Source organism: Pan troglodytes, chromosome 6 (genome assembly GCF_028858775.2).
Source record: "Pan troglodytes isolate AG18354 chromosome 6, NHGRI_mPanTro3-v2.0_pri, whole genome shotgun sequence".
Classification (NCBI taxonomy): Eukaryota; Metazoa; Chordata; class Mammalia; order Primates; family Hominidae; genus Pan; species Pan troglodytes.
In genome coordinates, this window is record NC_072404.2 from 20771854 (window position 1) to 20787877 (window position 16024).

The following is a 16024-nucleotide window of genomic DNA, read 5'->3' on the forward strand; positions in this document are numbered from 1 at the left end:
ATTGACAATCAGAGAAGGGGCTATATATAATTACTGAGAATATTTCATTACATACCATATAAAATCTACATTGCAGAATGTTAAATAAAAATAAAATAATGCAAGATGCTTAATATCTAAAGCTCTTTCAAATTTCATCTTAAGGAAATATTATGCATGAATTGTACATTGTACAATATATTTTGATGTATTTTATTCATTTTATATATAATGCAAACCTTTGCAATAAACCAGTTATTTGAAATGAACCAATTTAGTGAAATGGTTTATGGTAGTTATTGGTTCACTTAAACTACTGAATTGATTTTAACTTTTATTTTTAGACTGAAACTTTAGCTGGTTAGCTGCAGAATTTTTTACTTGAAAGATGGAAAATTTTAAATGAAAACCTTAATCCATATGTGCTGGAGAAAATCTAGGAGGATTTCAAAACTCCTACATAAGAATGCAAACAAACTATTTCATTCACAGCACATCCTAAAGAACAAGTGTTTCCTGACTTGATTTATTTTTATTTTTATTTTTATTTTTTTGAGATGCAGTCTCTGTTGCCCAGGCTGGAGCACAATGGCACTATCTCAGCTCACTGGAACTTCTGCCTCCTGAGTTCAAGCATTCTCCTGCCTCAGCCTTCCAAGTAGCTGGGATTGTAGGCATGCACCACCACGCCTGACTAATTTGTGTATTTTTAGTAGAGACGAGGTTTCACCATGTTGGCCAGGCTGGTCTTGAGCTCCCGGCCTCAAGTGATTCATTCACCTCGGCCTCCCACAGTGCTGGGATTACAGGTGCGAGCCACCGCGCCCAGCCCGTTTTCTGACTTTAGAAGCATGTGATTTATTTAAAAAAAAAAAAAAGTCTTTCATAATTAAAAACAAAACTTTATTTTTTTTTGGCCTAATTTTATACATATTTTTCTGCAAAAATGTAATTATAGAGCTTTAAAAACTTGAAATATTTTTACTGGTGAATTGTTTAAAATGCTAAAAGTAAGTAACTTATGTAAGACTAATGAATTGCAGTAGAAAATTTTAGCCAGATAAAATAATTAGAGCAAAATGTATTAGAGAGATCGAGAGAGAGAGGGAAAGCAACCTAAAGTTAGTGCAAAGCAATAACCTACTCTAATAATTACTGAGGATCAATGAGTATTTCTATTTCTGACAAACATATAGTGAGGTAAAAAGAGTGACAGCTCATTCAGCCACACTCCATATAGTAGAGAAATTCAAAACTGAAATACCTTTGTCCATTTCTCCTTAATGCTACCGGTTGCAAATAGGTAACAAATATTTATATGATCCTCTTTACATCTTTTTATCTCAAGACAAGTTTGATCTTTGTTCTCGTCTCTTTTTTTTCTCAACAAAACATTAAAGTATGGAGATTATAAAAACAAACTGCCATTGACGTACTTTCACATTAGTGAAGGAACAGTAAGCTAGCTTTTAGGTGATAAGTAACAATTAGAACATGAACAATTTTTTAAATTAGTTTCTAACTTGAGGCTTTAGAACATTTGATTTGAATAATCTTTGATCTATTGTGTTTGTGTACATGACTACTTGAATCAAGCTAAATGTAATATTGTATTCACAGTAAAAAATCTATGGTAATAAATTACATATTTGTGGCTCCTTTAAATATAGACGGAATCAAAATTGTAAGATTTCAAGGGGGCTCTTTGTGAAAAACAATTTAATAAGTTCTCTGATGATTGGAAATATAAAAATCCTAACTGTCTTTTCCCATTCACTTTCCTGGGGTTCCTTTTTTGCCTTGAGTAATTTACCTAATAACCAAATCTCAGACTTTGAAGGAACCTGAGTGTCATCCAGCTGTTTCTATTAGCCATTGTTTGGATTCTCCTTACAAGGCCACAGGGAGAGAGTTACTCATTCTTTACCCAAAAATTCCCAGTGACTAAATTCAGGCCCTTTGCTCTGGAAAAGCAGACCCTGTCAAAATGGAAGTAAAATGTGATATTTCTCTTGAAATGTAGTACATGGCATTCTTTATTTGAGCATATACATTTATTAAATCACAGGTAATTTAATGTTTTTAGCATATTGACCATACATTTGCATCATGCAAATAATGCGATGTATTTGTTTAAAAGTTAATACTGTTATTTTGGGCTTTTTCTTACTATGTATTATCAGCTACACATTTAAAACTAAATATAAGAGAGTCCATTCACTTTTGCAGAATTCATTTTACTGGTTTTCCAGTCTGTCATTTATTTTGATGATTTATTGTCTTGACCAGCATTATGCTATTCGTAAAAGAGTTAACAAAAACAATCATAACAATTGCAGCAACAGATTATGGTGATATCAGAGAACAACCAAAGGTAGGTAGAATCTTGATATTACCGTCTATCAGTTTTTCTTAAGATTTCTAGTATCACAAAAAATTTAAATGAATATCAACTTCATACTTTCAGATCTTGCAAAATACTGATGCTAATCCCTGTCTAACACAAATATGCCTGGGTGATACTAAAGAAGGGTGATTGCAGATACCCTCCAGCTTAGGAAACTGAGTTACAGTCAGGCTTCAATGAACAATGGGGATACTTTCTGAGAAGCCTGTTGTTAGGTGATTTCCTCTTTGTGTAAATGTCGTAACTGTACTCATACAAACCTAGATGGCACAGACTACTACAGGGGTCCCCAACCCCAGGCCAGGGACCAGTATCAGTCTGTGGCTTGTTAGGAACCAGTTTGCACAGCAGAAGGTGAGTGGTGGGCCAATGAGCATTACTGCCTGAGTTCCACCTTCTGTCAGATCAGCAGCAGCATTAGATTCTCACAGGAGCATGAATCCTATTGTAAATTAAGCATGCGAGGGATCTAGGTTGTGTGCTCCTTATGAGAGTCTAATGCCTGATGATCCCAAAACCATGCATCCCCCAACCCCCATGGAAAAACTGTCTTTCATGAAACAGGTCCTTCATGCCAAAACGGTTTGGACCATTGGTCTACTACACGACTAAGCTAAATGCTATAGCCTATTGCTCCTAGGCTGCAAAACTGTATAACACGTTACTAAACTGAATGCTGTAGGCAATTATAACACAATGGTAAGTATTTGTGTATTGAAACATATCTAAACATAGAAAAGGCAATGTGTTCTACTGACACATTATGACATTATGAAGTCTAAGACATTGCTAGACTATAGAAAATTTTCATGTTCACTAGAATTTTATGGGACCTCGTTGTACATGCAGTCCATCCTTGACTGAAACATCATTATGTGGCATGTGACTGTATTTGAAAATGAAAATTTATGGGATCAATAGATCATTAAGTGCAGTAACATGGGTTGGGCTTAATTAATCCCAATACATTATATGACATGACTTCAATCATTCATTATTTCATTTGCTGAAAAAATATTAAAAGTTTTGTAGAGATTGGCTGCTACCAATGATGATAATGACGACGACGATGATGAACTATCAGCATCACATGCCAGGCATCCTGCTACATCTGGAGAATTCAGCATTGAACAACATAGAGTTTCTTTACTCATGAAACTTAACACTTCCTAAGAGGGAACCAGACAATATAGCAAACAAATAGTATGGTTTCCAGAAGTGACAAGTGCTATAAAGAAATAAAACAGGGTAATGTGAAACTGTAAAACCTCGAGGCAGAAACAGGTTTGGCAAATAAAGTAAAAATAAAAAAAAAAAAGATTTATAAAGCTATAATGTTCAATAAACTTTAGTCGACTGAATACATGAAAAAAATGAGTTGCTCATAGGAAAAATGAAGGAATAAATAAATAAATAAACCAGAGGAGAAAAAAACACATAGCATATCCTCAAAATGCTCCCGTGTCATCAATCACAAAGTGAAAGCGGGTAAAATTGCCCTCTTGTTTTCATACCCCTTCCCCAAAAGTGAATGACTGCCTTTCTGTAACTCTCCCCCTGACTCCCAAAGGCTATACTTTTATCTTGCTTTAACAGGGATGCAAATCTTGAAGCTGGGAATACACTGCGTAGTATTCTTTGAATCTCTCTTTCAAATGTTAACCCCACACTCTTACCCAGCCATGGACACCATTTCTGAACGGCAGGCTGGAGTGCAGATGGACAGTGTACACTAGGATGGCACAGATACCAGGGAAACAAGGCCAGGAAGTGGCAGGGAAGGTGTCACAGAATTCTTGAACCATTTTTTTGTAAAGCCCTAAAGTTTCAAACGCAAATCTGAATGAAATATAATTAGCATTTACTTTCGTTTTCCCAAGGAGTCAAATAAGGTAAACTTTTGTGTCACAATGAAAACAGAACTAAGTCAGAGCTCTCTTCCTGATGACTTCAATTGTTGGGATTAATTTCTCAGTTGAACAGCATCTGCAGGTGGGATTATTCTGCTGCTGCTTCTGTTCAACTCAAAATATTTTCTGACAGATGGTGATAGCAAGTAAATAAGATGTGTATTTCAGAAGCTGGAGAATTCTTGGGCTCATGAAAGGAACAATAGTCATAAATAAATATATTTCAAAGTGCCCCTGTGTTGACTGAGCTCTGAGATATTAGAGGAAAAAATCTCATTCATATTGCAGGAAATCAAGTTTCCTACCTCCGTTCCCACTTCTGAATAATATTAACAAAAAGCTTGTGGTGTACTCTTGGCGGAAAACTCTAGCCACAAGATAGCTGACTGTGTGAACATTAAATACAGTACTTTTACAAGAATTATTTGGTTCAAGATTTGTAGCTGAGTAAAAATACCTAGCCAATTTTTCATATTCTAACGGCAAGACAGTCAATTGAATTTAAAGCAACATTTCTGAAACCAACTAGGCTTATTTAGGAAAAAGAATGAAAAAAGAAATAATAAGTACATTAAAATTAAACGTATCAAATGCAACACTGTGGAAAAATTCCTGGATAGATGAAAATCTTTTATTTTTATTTTTTTCAAAAAGTCACAGTAATACCTAAACTTGCCTACAAAAGGATATTGAAAGCATTTTTTTTTTTTTTTTGAGGTGGAGTTTCACTCTTGTTGCCCAGGCTGAATTGCAGTGGCACAATCTCGGCTCACTACCCGGGGTTCAAGTGATTCTCCTGACTCAGCGTCCTGTGTAGCTGTGATTACCCGGCTAATTTCTTGTACTTTTAGTAGAGATGGGGTTTCACCATGTTGGCCAGACTGGCCTTGAACTCCTGACCTCAGGTGATCTGCCCACTTAGGCCTCCCAAAGTGCAGGGATTACAGGTGTCAGCTGCCATGCCTGGCCTATTGAAGGCATTTTTAAAGAAACTCAAGATTATATTGCTACAAAAAATAATGGCAAGCCAATTTACATTAGGTTCTAGGTGTGAAAAAAATTAGAGTCTGGAATGTCTATTTTATTCACAAGTGCCATTTTCACCATGTATTGCAAATAAACTAAAGCTTAATATATCATCATACTATAACATAAATACTAGTAAAAATCTCCATTTTAGATTTAATATATTTCTAAATTTTAGAATTCCTCATGTACTCTAAAAGCTATTTGATGTAACTTTTGCTGGCAAATTGGACTAAATCATTTTGTGACTAACAGAGATTGTGCTTCTCCTTTTATCCTAAATTTATAAGCAACAATTTTTATTCATTTCCAGATCAGTTAACTAAAATGTTTGTTTTCAAATCCACAGGAAAGGAAAAGAAAAAAATAACTTGCTATCTTCTCTTTCTGTCTTGCTACAAAATCACTGAACTTAAATAAATTTAAAACATTAGATGAAGGAGTAATCATCACATTGAAGTGATGAATTAAAGATATGACTAGTATTCCATTAGATCTGAATTCAATTTCTTAATATTTGAATGCCTCTTATAAGAAGATGATTGCTGATGTCCTCTCAAAGATTGTTAAAAAAAAAAAAAAACAGACAAAATCTGCTGTTGCTTAAATCTTCAAATAAAAAATCATTCTTAGGAAATTGGATTCTAAGTTTGTTTGCCTCTTTAAAAATTTTTAACAGAGAGATTAAAATGTAGTTATAGCGAAATATATCATTTGGATTACAGAGAAGAATATGCACATACTTATCTTTCCACTCTAAACACAAAGCATGTGAATGTGTGTTTGCGTATGTGTGTATACATACATATGGGTGGGAGCTTGCAGAAAGTGGGTTAACGTTATATATGGTCTAGGAAATCCAACTAATGCTTGTATTATATGATAAAAATAGGTTAGATGGATGGTTTGGAACAGATTTTTTTAATGATATACAATATGCTCTGCTAAAGGCTTATTTTAAAATAGAAACTATAATTTGTAGGGGAAGTGTGCCTCTTGAAAATAAATCTCTTACAAGGCAATCAATTTTGAAGTTTTTTCACTAAAAATACAAGTCTGAAATCCTCCCGTCTTGAAGTTTCTACGTATCCAATAGACTTCGGAATATATTTCTTCTCTACTTATCTCTATGCTTACCTCTATTTAATTTTTATTTAAAATACTATTAAGGAATATTCAAAACATTTTTAATTGAAATTAAATGTATTTTCTTCCTCGTCTATATTGTGTATATTATAGCCACAGTCAGTATAAGTTAGAAAATACTGTTTAGTTAAAATTAATATAATCAAAATATGTATATCTGGACTCTAAAACAGAAATTGATACAATAACATATGGATTGAAAATTAAGTTAATCATACTATTTCTCAGAGAGACCTGGAGCTACTTATTTTCCATGCTCAATTTTTCTTTTTCTCAATTGTTCTAAATAGATATTTGTATAATACTAAAAACATACTTGAGTTTTTGTGTTAGTTAATACACTCAGAACAACACACCCTTCACCAAAGATATTTCTGTTTTTCTTTGGGTGCCTCTAGCAGCAAATTATGCATTAGAAAAAAAATAGCCTTTTAATCATGTTTATGCAACTAAGAAATTATAAGACATCAAAGTGACCATCTCTGAGATTACAGCCCATATTATATATGATGCATAACAGTCACATTGTCTTAATTGACCAAAATAAATAGTAAAATTTTAAATTTCAGACAGGTTGTGTATATATAAATTACATATAAAAATAAATCTAAAATATATTATTTTATAATAGTAAATTTAAGATATTTAAATTTATAAATATTTAAAATAAATTTAAAACATAAATTTAAAATTATTTAAAATCAAATTAAAACATACTATTTAAAATATATTATTTAAATTAAACAAGTGTTATCAGGAAGGAATTCCTCTTAAGAGTTTCAGATTTGGCTCAGATCAAATAAAAAGGCAAACATTACTGGGAAAATTGCCATTTGTCAACTGTTCCATGTCATATCATGTGGTAATACAGTTCTTTAAACACCAAATGTCAGAATACTGACACTATACTGTACAAACTAAAACAAGTACAAAACTGAGCATAAATAACCCAAAAATACTGGCAGCTGTGCATTTGTAAATGAGTGGTGTTTGTGATGACTAATATTTTCTTTCTATGGTTACAACACGCTGCGTTTATTTTCTATAGGACACCCCTGGGGAAAGGGGGCAGAAAACACATGAGAGACAAGTTATTTTTAAAGTTAACAACAACAACAAAGATTTTAAATCTTTGCTTAATTAAAAAAGGAATAGTAGAAGTAGATGACTCACTTCTATCTTTAAAAGCTGAAAATTAAAAATTATGCAATATCCTAAAAGTATAAAGACTGATTCAAATGTTACTTCACATAATAATCTTCAAATATATCTCAAAACTCACCTATCTAGACTATTTGTTCCTATAACTGAATTGTACTTTAAGTGCAAAATATAAGCAAATAAAGAGAAGGGCATTTATCCCATCAAATAGGTCCTTATGTTATCATGATAAAACCATGCTTCCCTTTTAATTGATCAAAAAGTTAAAGTATACATTTTTCAAATATTCAAATCTTACCTTTAGAGAAACATTAACATGAATTGTTTCTTCATCCAACTGTGATTCAACATTCCCTAGCCAGTAAGGGACTAATTTATGTACAAAAGCAGAGGTTCTGTGTGTTATATTTTATTCAGAAATACAGATGACATTTCCTTTTACTAGGTAGCTTAGAGTGACTAGTTCTTGTCACAATGTTGTCATAGTGATAGTGACATCAATGTACTTCATGGTAATCAGTGCGGCGATTTATCTGAGAAAAATAACAGCACCGATTTCTAGTGTATTTTACATTTCAAAATGCCATCAAGTATACTATTTAATCTACTACAGGTAAATTGGTTTCTTAAGTAGAGCATCCAGGACTTTAGATGAATTGATGGCTATATGTATCTGTGAAATGCAGACAAAAACAGTGTCTGAATGGATGATGGGGGTATTGGTGAACATAGCCAAGAGATCATAATTAACTGGTTGCTAAGGAAGATTTTGCTCTCAAGTGCCTTTGCCAAATACAAAATCTCCTCAAGTTATGAGCTCAATTTAATTATTTTGTTAAATCCTTTTTAATGTTTTTTGGACTCCAGGAGTGATAGAGTGGTGATAGTCCAGAATTCTGGATTCTGTCCTACAGAACATTGACAAAATGCTTTCAGTCATCATCTTTCATGACAAAGGGCTGTTACTCAGACTTCAGATGTTATTCAGTGGTCCAATTACCTCTCGCTCTGGTGCTATGCAGGTTGCCATTACAATAAACAGTAAGAATGACATTAGCAGAGCCTCTCAGAGATAGAAAGCTCCAATTTTTAGGTCACCATCATATCAAAAATTAAAAAAAAAGTGTTATAATTTTTTTAATATTTAAATATTTTTATATAAACTATTCTAACACTAAACTATAATACAAAATAATTGAACTTTTCAGACAAATGTTTTAAGATTTTTGAAATAATAATTAATAACGAACCATTGTGCTGGGCCATTATTGCATTGCTATAAAGAAATACCTGACTGGGTAATCCATAAATAAAAGAGGCTTAATTGGCTCATGGTTCTGCAGGCTTTACAGGAAGTATGGTGCCAACATCTGCCTGGCTTTGGGGGAGGCCTCAGGAAGCTTAAAATCATGGGGGAAGGTAAAGGGGGTACAGACACGTCACATGGCAAAAGCAGGAACAAGTGAGAGAGAGTATGGGAAGGAAGGGGCCACACACTTTTAAATGACCAGATCTCATGTAAACTCAGAGTAAAAGCTCCCTTATCACCAAGGGGATGGCACAAGCCATTCATGAGGCATTCGTCCTCATGATCCAACACCTCCTACCAGGCCCCACCTCCAACAGCGGGTATTACAATTCAACATGAAATTCGGGTGGGAACAAATATTCAAACTGCATCAATCATGGATTTTGGTCATATTGGTCCCATGATGACATCTGGAAGAAAGTTACTCCCTGTTCTAGTCTTGGAGGCATATCTCTGACGGCTTGTGCAGCCTCATTTTGAGAAGACCATTATGTCATTCATGAATGTGTGAATCTGGCCAGACATCAATTCCTTATCGGCTAAGATAATTTTAACTAATTATAATTAAATAAAGGGGTACCAGAGGCTGTCTGGGCAAAGTAACATTATTTTCATAAATATTTTTTGATTTGTGTTAAAACTCTCAGTTTGTAGAAGATAAACCACGAGAATTGCAATGTGACTACTTTCGATGAACTATTTGCCTCATTTATCATTCTCACTGGTTGGACTCTGAAAAGTAGCATTGCTCCTTTGTCACCCCTGTAATTTTACTTCAAAAATAATGACTTAGATATGATCATATATAATAGTCTGCGTTGAAAAGGCCATCTTTGAGATGATTAAAAAATCGATGTGTTTATTCAGGGCTCTATTAAGAAAGGTTTTCATAGAGCTGATTTTGATTCCATACTGTTAATAAAGAATTTTCTTTTTGTACAGGAAATTTTCACAAGCCACAGATTTGACATATGATGTTTTGAATATGTATTTTATGCCACACAGTCTCAGACTGTTTTAGTGTGAGCCATTTGAGACAAAAGAGGCAGAAGATGGTGTGGCTATTTTGGCTTCTAAGCACCATCTCTTTCTTAGTTGATCTGACACTCCAGTACAGCCTGAATCCCTGCCAGTCTCTCACATTTCCTAAGAACTGATCCTCCTACCTTAATGTTTGTTGGGGCTGCCAATGAAGCAGAAAGTTGCAACTGTTTCCAACAGAGTTGAGCCAGAGATGAGGTTCATTGGCAACCATTGCTACTCTGCTATTACCTACAACTGCTATGAAATCTGAGTCCAGGTCTATTTCAGCAAGACAGGAGGGTTGCTTCCTTATATCATCAGAGTCCAAGAAGGGACTTCTAGAGCATAACATATAAGAACTACTTTCTCTATCTGTCCTTTATTAGGAAAAAGGACCCGACCTTCCCTGAATGCCACTAGGCCAGGGCTAGCTTTTCAAATCCTAACAACCTCAGAAACAGGTATCTGATTTTTATTTTACATGCAAGAAAACAAAGTTCTAATTGCAATGTGCCCAGCCCAATGTCATATAGAATTAGAGAAGGCTGATTAAATCATGTCTAAGTCAGTACATTATTGTAACTAAAAAAAAGTAGATGAGTAAAGCTCTGAAGTCATAAGGAAAAATCACTTTTTACTCTCCTATAATACTGTGTCATATAATGTGTAGCCATGTCTGCTTTAAACAGTATAACTTCGTGTGGCTATACTCAAGAGAGACATTTGCTATTGCGATACAGGAGGCATCAAGGAGTTAATGATTTTTGCATAGCAATAGAGACCTTGACCTAGGATTCTCAACTCAGAGCGTGCTTTCCTTCTACTCAAACCAAAAGACCTACTAGACATCCCTCTATGAGCCTAGCAAAGGATTAAAGGTTTTTTGTTTTGTGTTTTTTGTTTTTTCCTACTATTTCCAAGTTCATACCAGATAACTAAAAACAGAGGTAGAAGCCTGACTACAAATTCATGCAACTACGCTTAAAGTGAGATTGAAACGGTTATTCCTTGTTATTAAAAGATCTAATACAGAGATTTGACCATGTAGTAAAGAATATTATGTAACTTATATAATATTTTTAACAAATTTAAAAAATTATCATGAAAGAATGGAAAGTTGAGGTCCAGACCTTAAATAAATACCTCCCAGCCCTAGTAGCTTTACTACATTGTTAGTAAGGACGTATTGAAGGCGAAAAGCAGCACTAAATACGTGTTATTAATAGCACATTATATTTTCATTTATAGAAATGTATTTATAAACATACTTACACTGTCTAATAAAATGTAATTTTTTTGCATCATTTGTGTTTAGTCATTATCAGTTCTTTTACAGTCTCACTTTTAAAAGGTTACCATAGATCAGTGCTTCCCAAATACAGACTATTTTGCCCTCCTGGAGACATTTGCAATGTCCAGAGACATTTTTCATTGTCACGACTGGGTGAGGTGGAGGGGTGCTGCTGGCGTCTAGTGGGTAGAGGCCATGTTGCTGCCAAACATCTTGCAATACATAGGACATTATGACCCTGACAACAAGGAATTATACTGTCTCAAATGCCTCAAGTATCAACAGTGCCAAAGCTGGGAAACACTGCCATAGACATACACACATACACACGCACATACAGGATACATAAAACTGAATGATAATCAGGGCCACATTCATGAACTCTAAAGAGCAGATTGGATCATTTGCATCTTATAAGGATGTTAATGTAACAAAGCTTAATCTTAAACATGGCATGCGACGCACCATCCTAGTTTTCAGACAATGAAAACTAGGCTACCTCAAAACCAGTACCAGTGTTGAACACTGTTTCTTATAGGTTATATAAGACATATATGGGCATGTAATTTATTGAATCAAAGTGAATATGTCTGGCTGCAATGCATATATAATTGGGAAAGTAACCATCCTTCAATGCAGCAGGCCTTGCCAGAAAGTCTAATCCCAAAGGATGGACTATTTACATTATGAACAAGCCGTGTCTGGAGGCCTAACCGTCTTGTGATGAACACGTTTTCAGAGCCATCCAAGGAAGGTTTCTTGGCTTTGTGAAACAGCATATGCTTGATTTTTCTTTTTTTTTCTTTTTTCCAAACATGTTAAGGAAAACCTTCACCACCCAGAAGAGTAGAGGTCAAATCTAAGATAATGTGTTATTTCTGGTCTATCATAACAGACACTTTATCTCTGTTTTCTTTAGCTTAAAAAAATGAAAAAAATGTTTCTGCTGTGTTTTGTGTCTTACTTCCCATAACTTTTTCTCCCAGACTATCTGATCTTACACTTAGGTTAACATATATTCAAATAAAATATCTCTGGAATACTCCATAAAACTCTTCCTAACAAATAATGCCAGTAGTAAATGAAGGAATTAATAGGCACACATATTCTAGAGAAAACATCTCCAATCGTACTTTCTGCTATGAAAAAAAGGCTCTCCAGCACCGGCTAATATCATAGTAACTAGTCATATGTGCCTATTGAGGCTTTGAAATACAGCTAGTCACTAGGATATTAATTTTTAATTTTATTTACAAATTAATTTTCAGTTAATTTAAAATTTTAAATGCTTTAATTGTATTTAATTTTGACTAGTAGCTACTGTATTGAAGAATGCAAGTTAGAATACCAATGATAAAAAAAAGTGAGGCCAGAAGAAACAGATACAATAGATTTGAACAGAAGGAAAAAAATAAACACTGAGACAAAAAAAGAATATTTATGAAAAGTCAGTATCAGTTTAATCTTCCTTTGACATTTGGGTTACATGCCCTTATTAAGGTGGAAATGTCATATTATCAATTTCTGTTTAAATGACATGACTTTTTTTTATTTGAGGACAATTCTAAGCATTTAGAAAATTTCAGATTTGGGCAGGGCATTTCTCTAATTGCTTTATAGTAAAAGAAGATAAGTTACATGTTTTATGAGATATAAAGACTTTTTTGATGGTGGGACACAGCACATTGATACTAGGATAGATAAAGGCAGAACTCTGCTATTTACTGCTCGAAACAAGATGTGAATGCCAGGTAGGGCCAGATAGGAAATTGTATATAAGAACAGGGTAATGACAATCTATAGCTGTAGGGGCAAGTAGGATGGGTTTAGCTAGTTACATGGGCCGCCTGCAAATTTGCTGGCTAATAAGTTTGCAGGCTCTGGGCATAAGGGGGTGTATATTGGTCCCAGAGTATAAGAGCCTGATAATTTGGGGTTGGAGTGTGGATGTCATTAACTTCTCAGAAGGGGGAACTGACTGCCCTCTAGCCAGAGACTCAAAACTAGGTTAAGATACCTAGTTGGACCCCTTGTTGTCCTGACATTAGTGACAAACTCAATTATTAGGGGTATTACAGTGGCCCAAAGAGTAATGGAGACTTTTAAACAGTAGGGTATAAGCTCCCCTAAGCAGTATACAAAAACATTAAGTATAAGAGTAGAAAGGAAGGAAACAAGTAGAAATATTAGGAGTCCTTGCAGGCCATCCTGTTACCAAGTTTCCCATGTATATAGCAAAAACAGTCTGAAATTTTGGGATCTCTAACAGTATCTTGTTGGAGTTATTGTGTTTTCTTTTCACTATTATTGTATATTGAAAGCCTCTTAAGCCAGAGTAGGCTCAGAGACTTCCAATAAAGTATGTTTAAATTATGAGTTTTATTATGTTTTTGTGGTAATAACAACAGTATATTTCTTGAATCAAGGTGGCAGGTACAGCAGTTTCGTTGCTGGAGAATATGAACTTAAAGTTTAATAAGGTATATGTAAAGGTTAGCAGTATTTGTAACCGAGGGGAGGAGTAGTTGTGGTGGTCATGGTCAGGTAAGCAAGGCAGGAAGTTGCAGTGGCAACCTGGAGGATGCAGGAGGGTAGGAGAAGTTTTCTGAGGAGTGAGAGGTCCAGTCCAAGTATGGACCAGTATGAGGCAATAACATACATTAATTTTAGAATGGCACAGAGAGTAGCAACTTCACAAGGTTTCCTTTTAGGAATGGGAGTATAGATAAAGAGCAAGGAACATGCCAGGATTCTGGGCTAAGCAAACAGTAAGCTCAGGAAATGTAGTATAAAACCTAATATCAAAAGAAAAAATTAGTAATAAATGTCCAGGGTTCCATTTGAAAGAACGTCAGGGGAGGTATCCTGGGAGTGTTGTTGACGTGGTGGTCTTGGTGTTGAGATGAAGTTGTCTTTGGCACAGGGGATGAAGCCACCACCAATTCTGTGGTCTCAGGTTGGGCTGACATTGCCTGAGGTGATGTCATCCCCAACAGTGAACTCCTAGGACAGGTCAACGTGATCTGGTCTATGAAACCAGGGTTTCATAGTAGGTACTTTCATAAGTAGTTACCCACTTGAGTTGTTGTGGGTCTTGTTCACCATATTATGGTAAGACTGAGCCTCTTGAGAAATTTTAAGGCAACGTTGCACCTGGGAATTTGACTTATACATATCTTTTAAGACAAGGTTTTATGAGTACATAGCTAAGAATGGTGATATTGGCATTTGTGATGTTGTTATAATTGAACCAAAGCCCTGTAACCTGGCTGGCACAATTAAGGCCTTAAGAGTGGCTGAACCAAAAATCCCCCAATAGTCCAAGGTTTTGTCTGGATGGGTGATGGGGAGGGTTTTGCTGCAAATAGGTTTTAAATGATATGGCCAGATTTGCATGCATGTGGTTAATAGGGTGTCACAATTTTGCCTATTAAAATACCTGCGGTTGAGCTTGGAGGATCAGCATCAGCCTGTAGACAAGCCCTCCAATTTAGCCAATGGGCCTTTTGCCCCAGTTGCTGGTTTGGTTGCAGATGAGCAAACCAGGTGAGTATTTTGTTTGTAGGGCTTCTACTCGCCTTGCCAAACTCAATGGAATGTGGACCTAAGCATTTGCTGTGGTCAAACAATGGCTAACTTGGAGAGTTTGAGCCTCTGGGCTGCAAACCAATGGAAGTATCCAGACCTATAGTAGTGAAACCAGTGGTTAACAGAATGGTGTGTAGTTGCACTTGACAGGACTTTGTTGTCTGATGCTGATTTTCCACCAGGACATATTATTGCCAGTGAGGTGTTGTCTGCTTTTGTCATTGTGAGATATGACATTGATTTCACTATTACCTTTGAAAGTTACTTTTATTTTATTCAGTAAGTGTGGTTTTCTGTCTCTTTTCTTGGTAGTCCACACTGTCTATGGGAATGGCCCTGGAAAACCAATTTTAATTTTTCTAGAGAGAATCAGAGGGAGAGCCTGAAGTAATCATCCACTTCGTACAATGTAAATATTAAAGAAAGTCAATTGGATGGTGGAAATTTTGACTCAGATGCTTCCCATAGCACATGGGCAGTGTTCTGGCCTATGGGACAATCAATGGTTAATGGGTTTCAAAGGAGTTTTTGATTAGATATGGTGTATTGCCTTTACGGGGTAGAAGCAAAATAGAAAATCTAAAAAGATAGGAGGAGACATTAATAAGGGGCCACATATATAATGAGTCTGCATAATAATGGAAATGAGACATTTCCCTCTCTTTAAATATAGCAGAGGGTGATAAGAAAGCTTTTTTTATTTTTTAATTTTTTAAATTACACTTTAAGTTCTGGGATACATGTGCTGAACATGCAGGTTTGTTACATATGTATACACGTGCCATGGTGCTTTGCTGCACCCATCAACCCGTCATCTACATTAGGTATTTCTCCTAATGTTATCCATCCCCTAGCCCCCATCCCCCAACAGGCCCCCGTCTGTAGTTCCCCTCCCTATGTCCATGTGTTCTCATTGTTCAGCTCCCACTTATAAGTGAGAACATGCAGTGTTTGGTTTTCTGTTCCTGTGTTAGTTTGCTGAGAATGATGGTTTCCAGCTTCATCCATGTCCCTGCAAAGGATATGAACTCATCCTTTTTATGGCTGCATAGTATTCCATGGTGTATATGTGCCACATTTTCTTTATCCAGTCTATCATTGATGGGCATTTGGGTTGGTTCCAAGTCTTTGCTATTGTGAACAGTGCTGCAATAAACATATGTGTGCATGTGTCTTTATAGTAG

General features: G+C 35.3%; 1 protein-coding gene across 5 annotated transcripts in view; it reads right to left on the reverse strand.

Annotated features, from left to right (window-relative positions):
- Positions 1-8090, reverse strand: part of DGKB (diacylglycerol kinase beta) — an 818895-nt gene extending 810805 nt beyond the window's left edge. For 4 of the 5 annotated variants that reach the window (XM_063814062.1, XM_024357753.3, XM_024357755.3 and 1 more), the window contains exon 1: positions 7928-8090. The gene's annotated coding sequence lies outside the window, so the exon portion shown is untranslated. The remainder of the gene's footprint in view (positions 1-7927) is intronic. The other variant, XM_009452679.5, reaches the window with a different exon arrangement.
- Positions 8091-16024: the final 7934 nt, after the last annotated feature.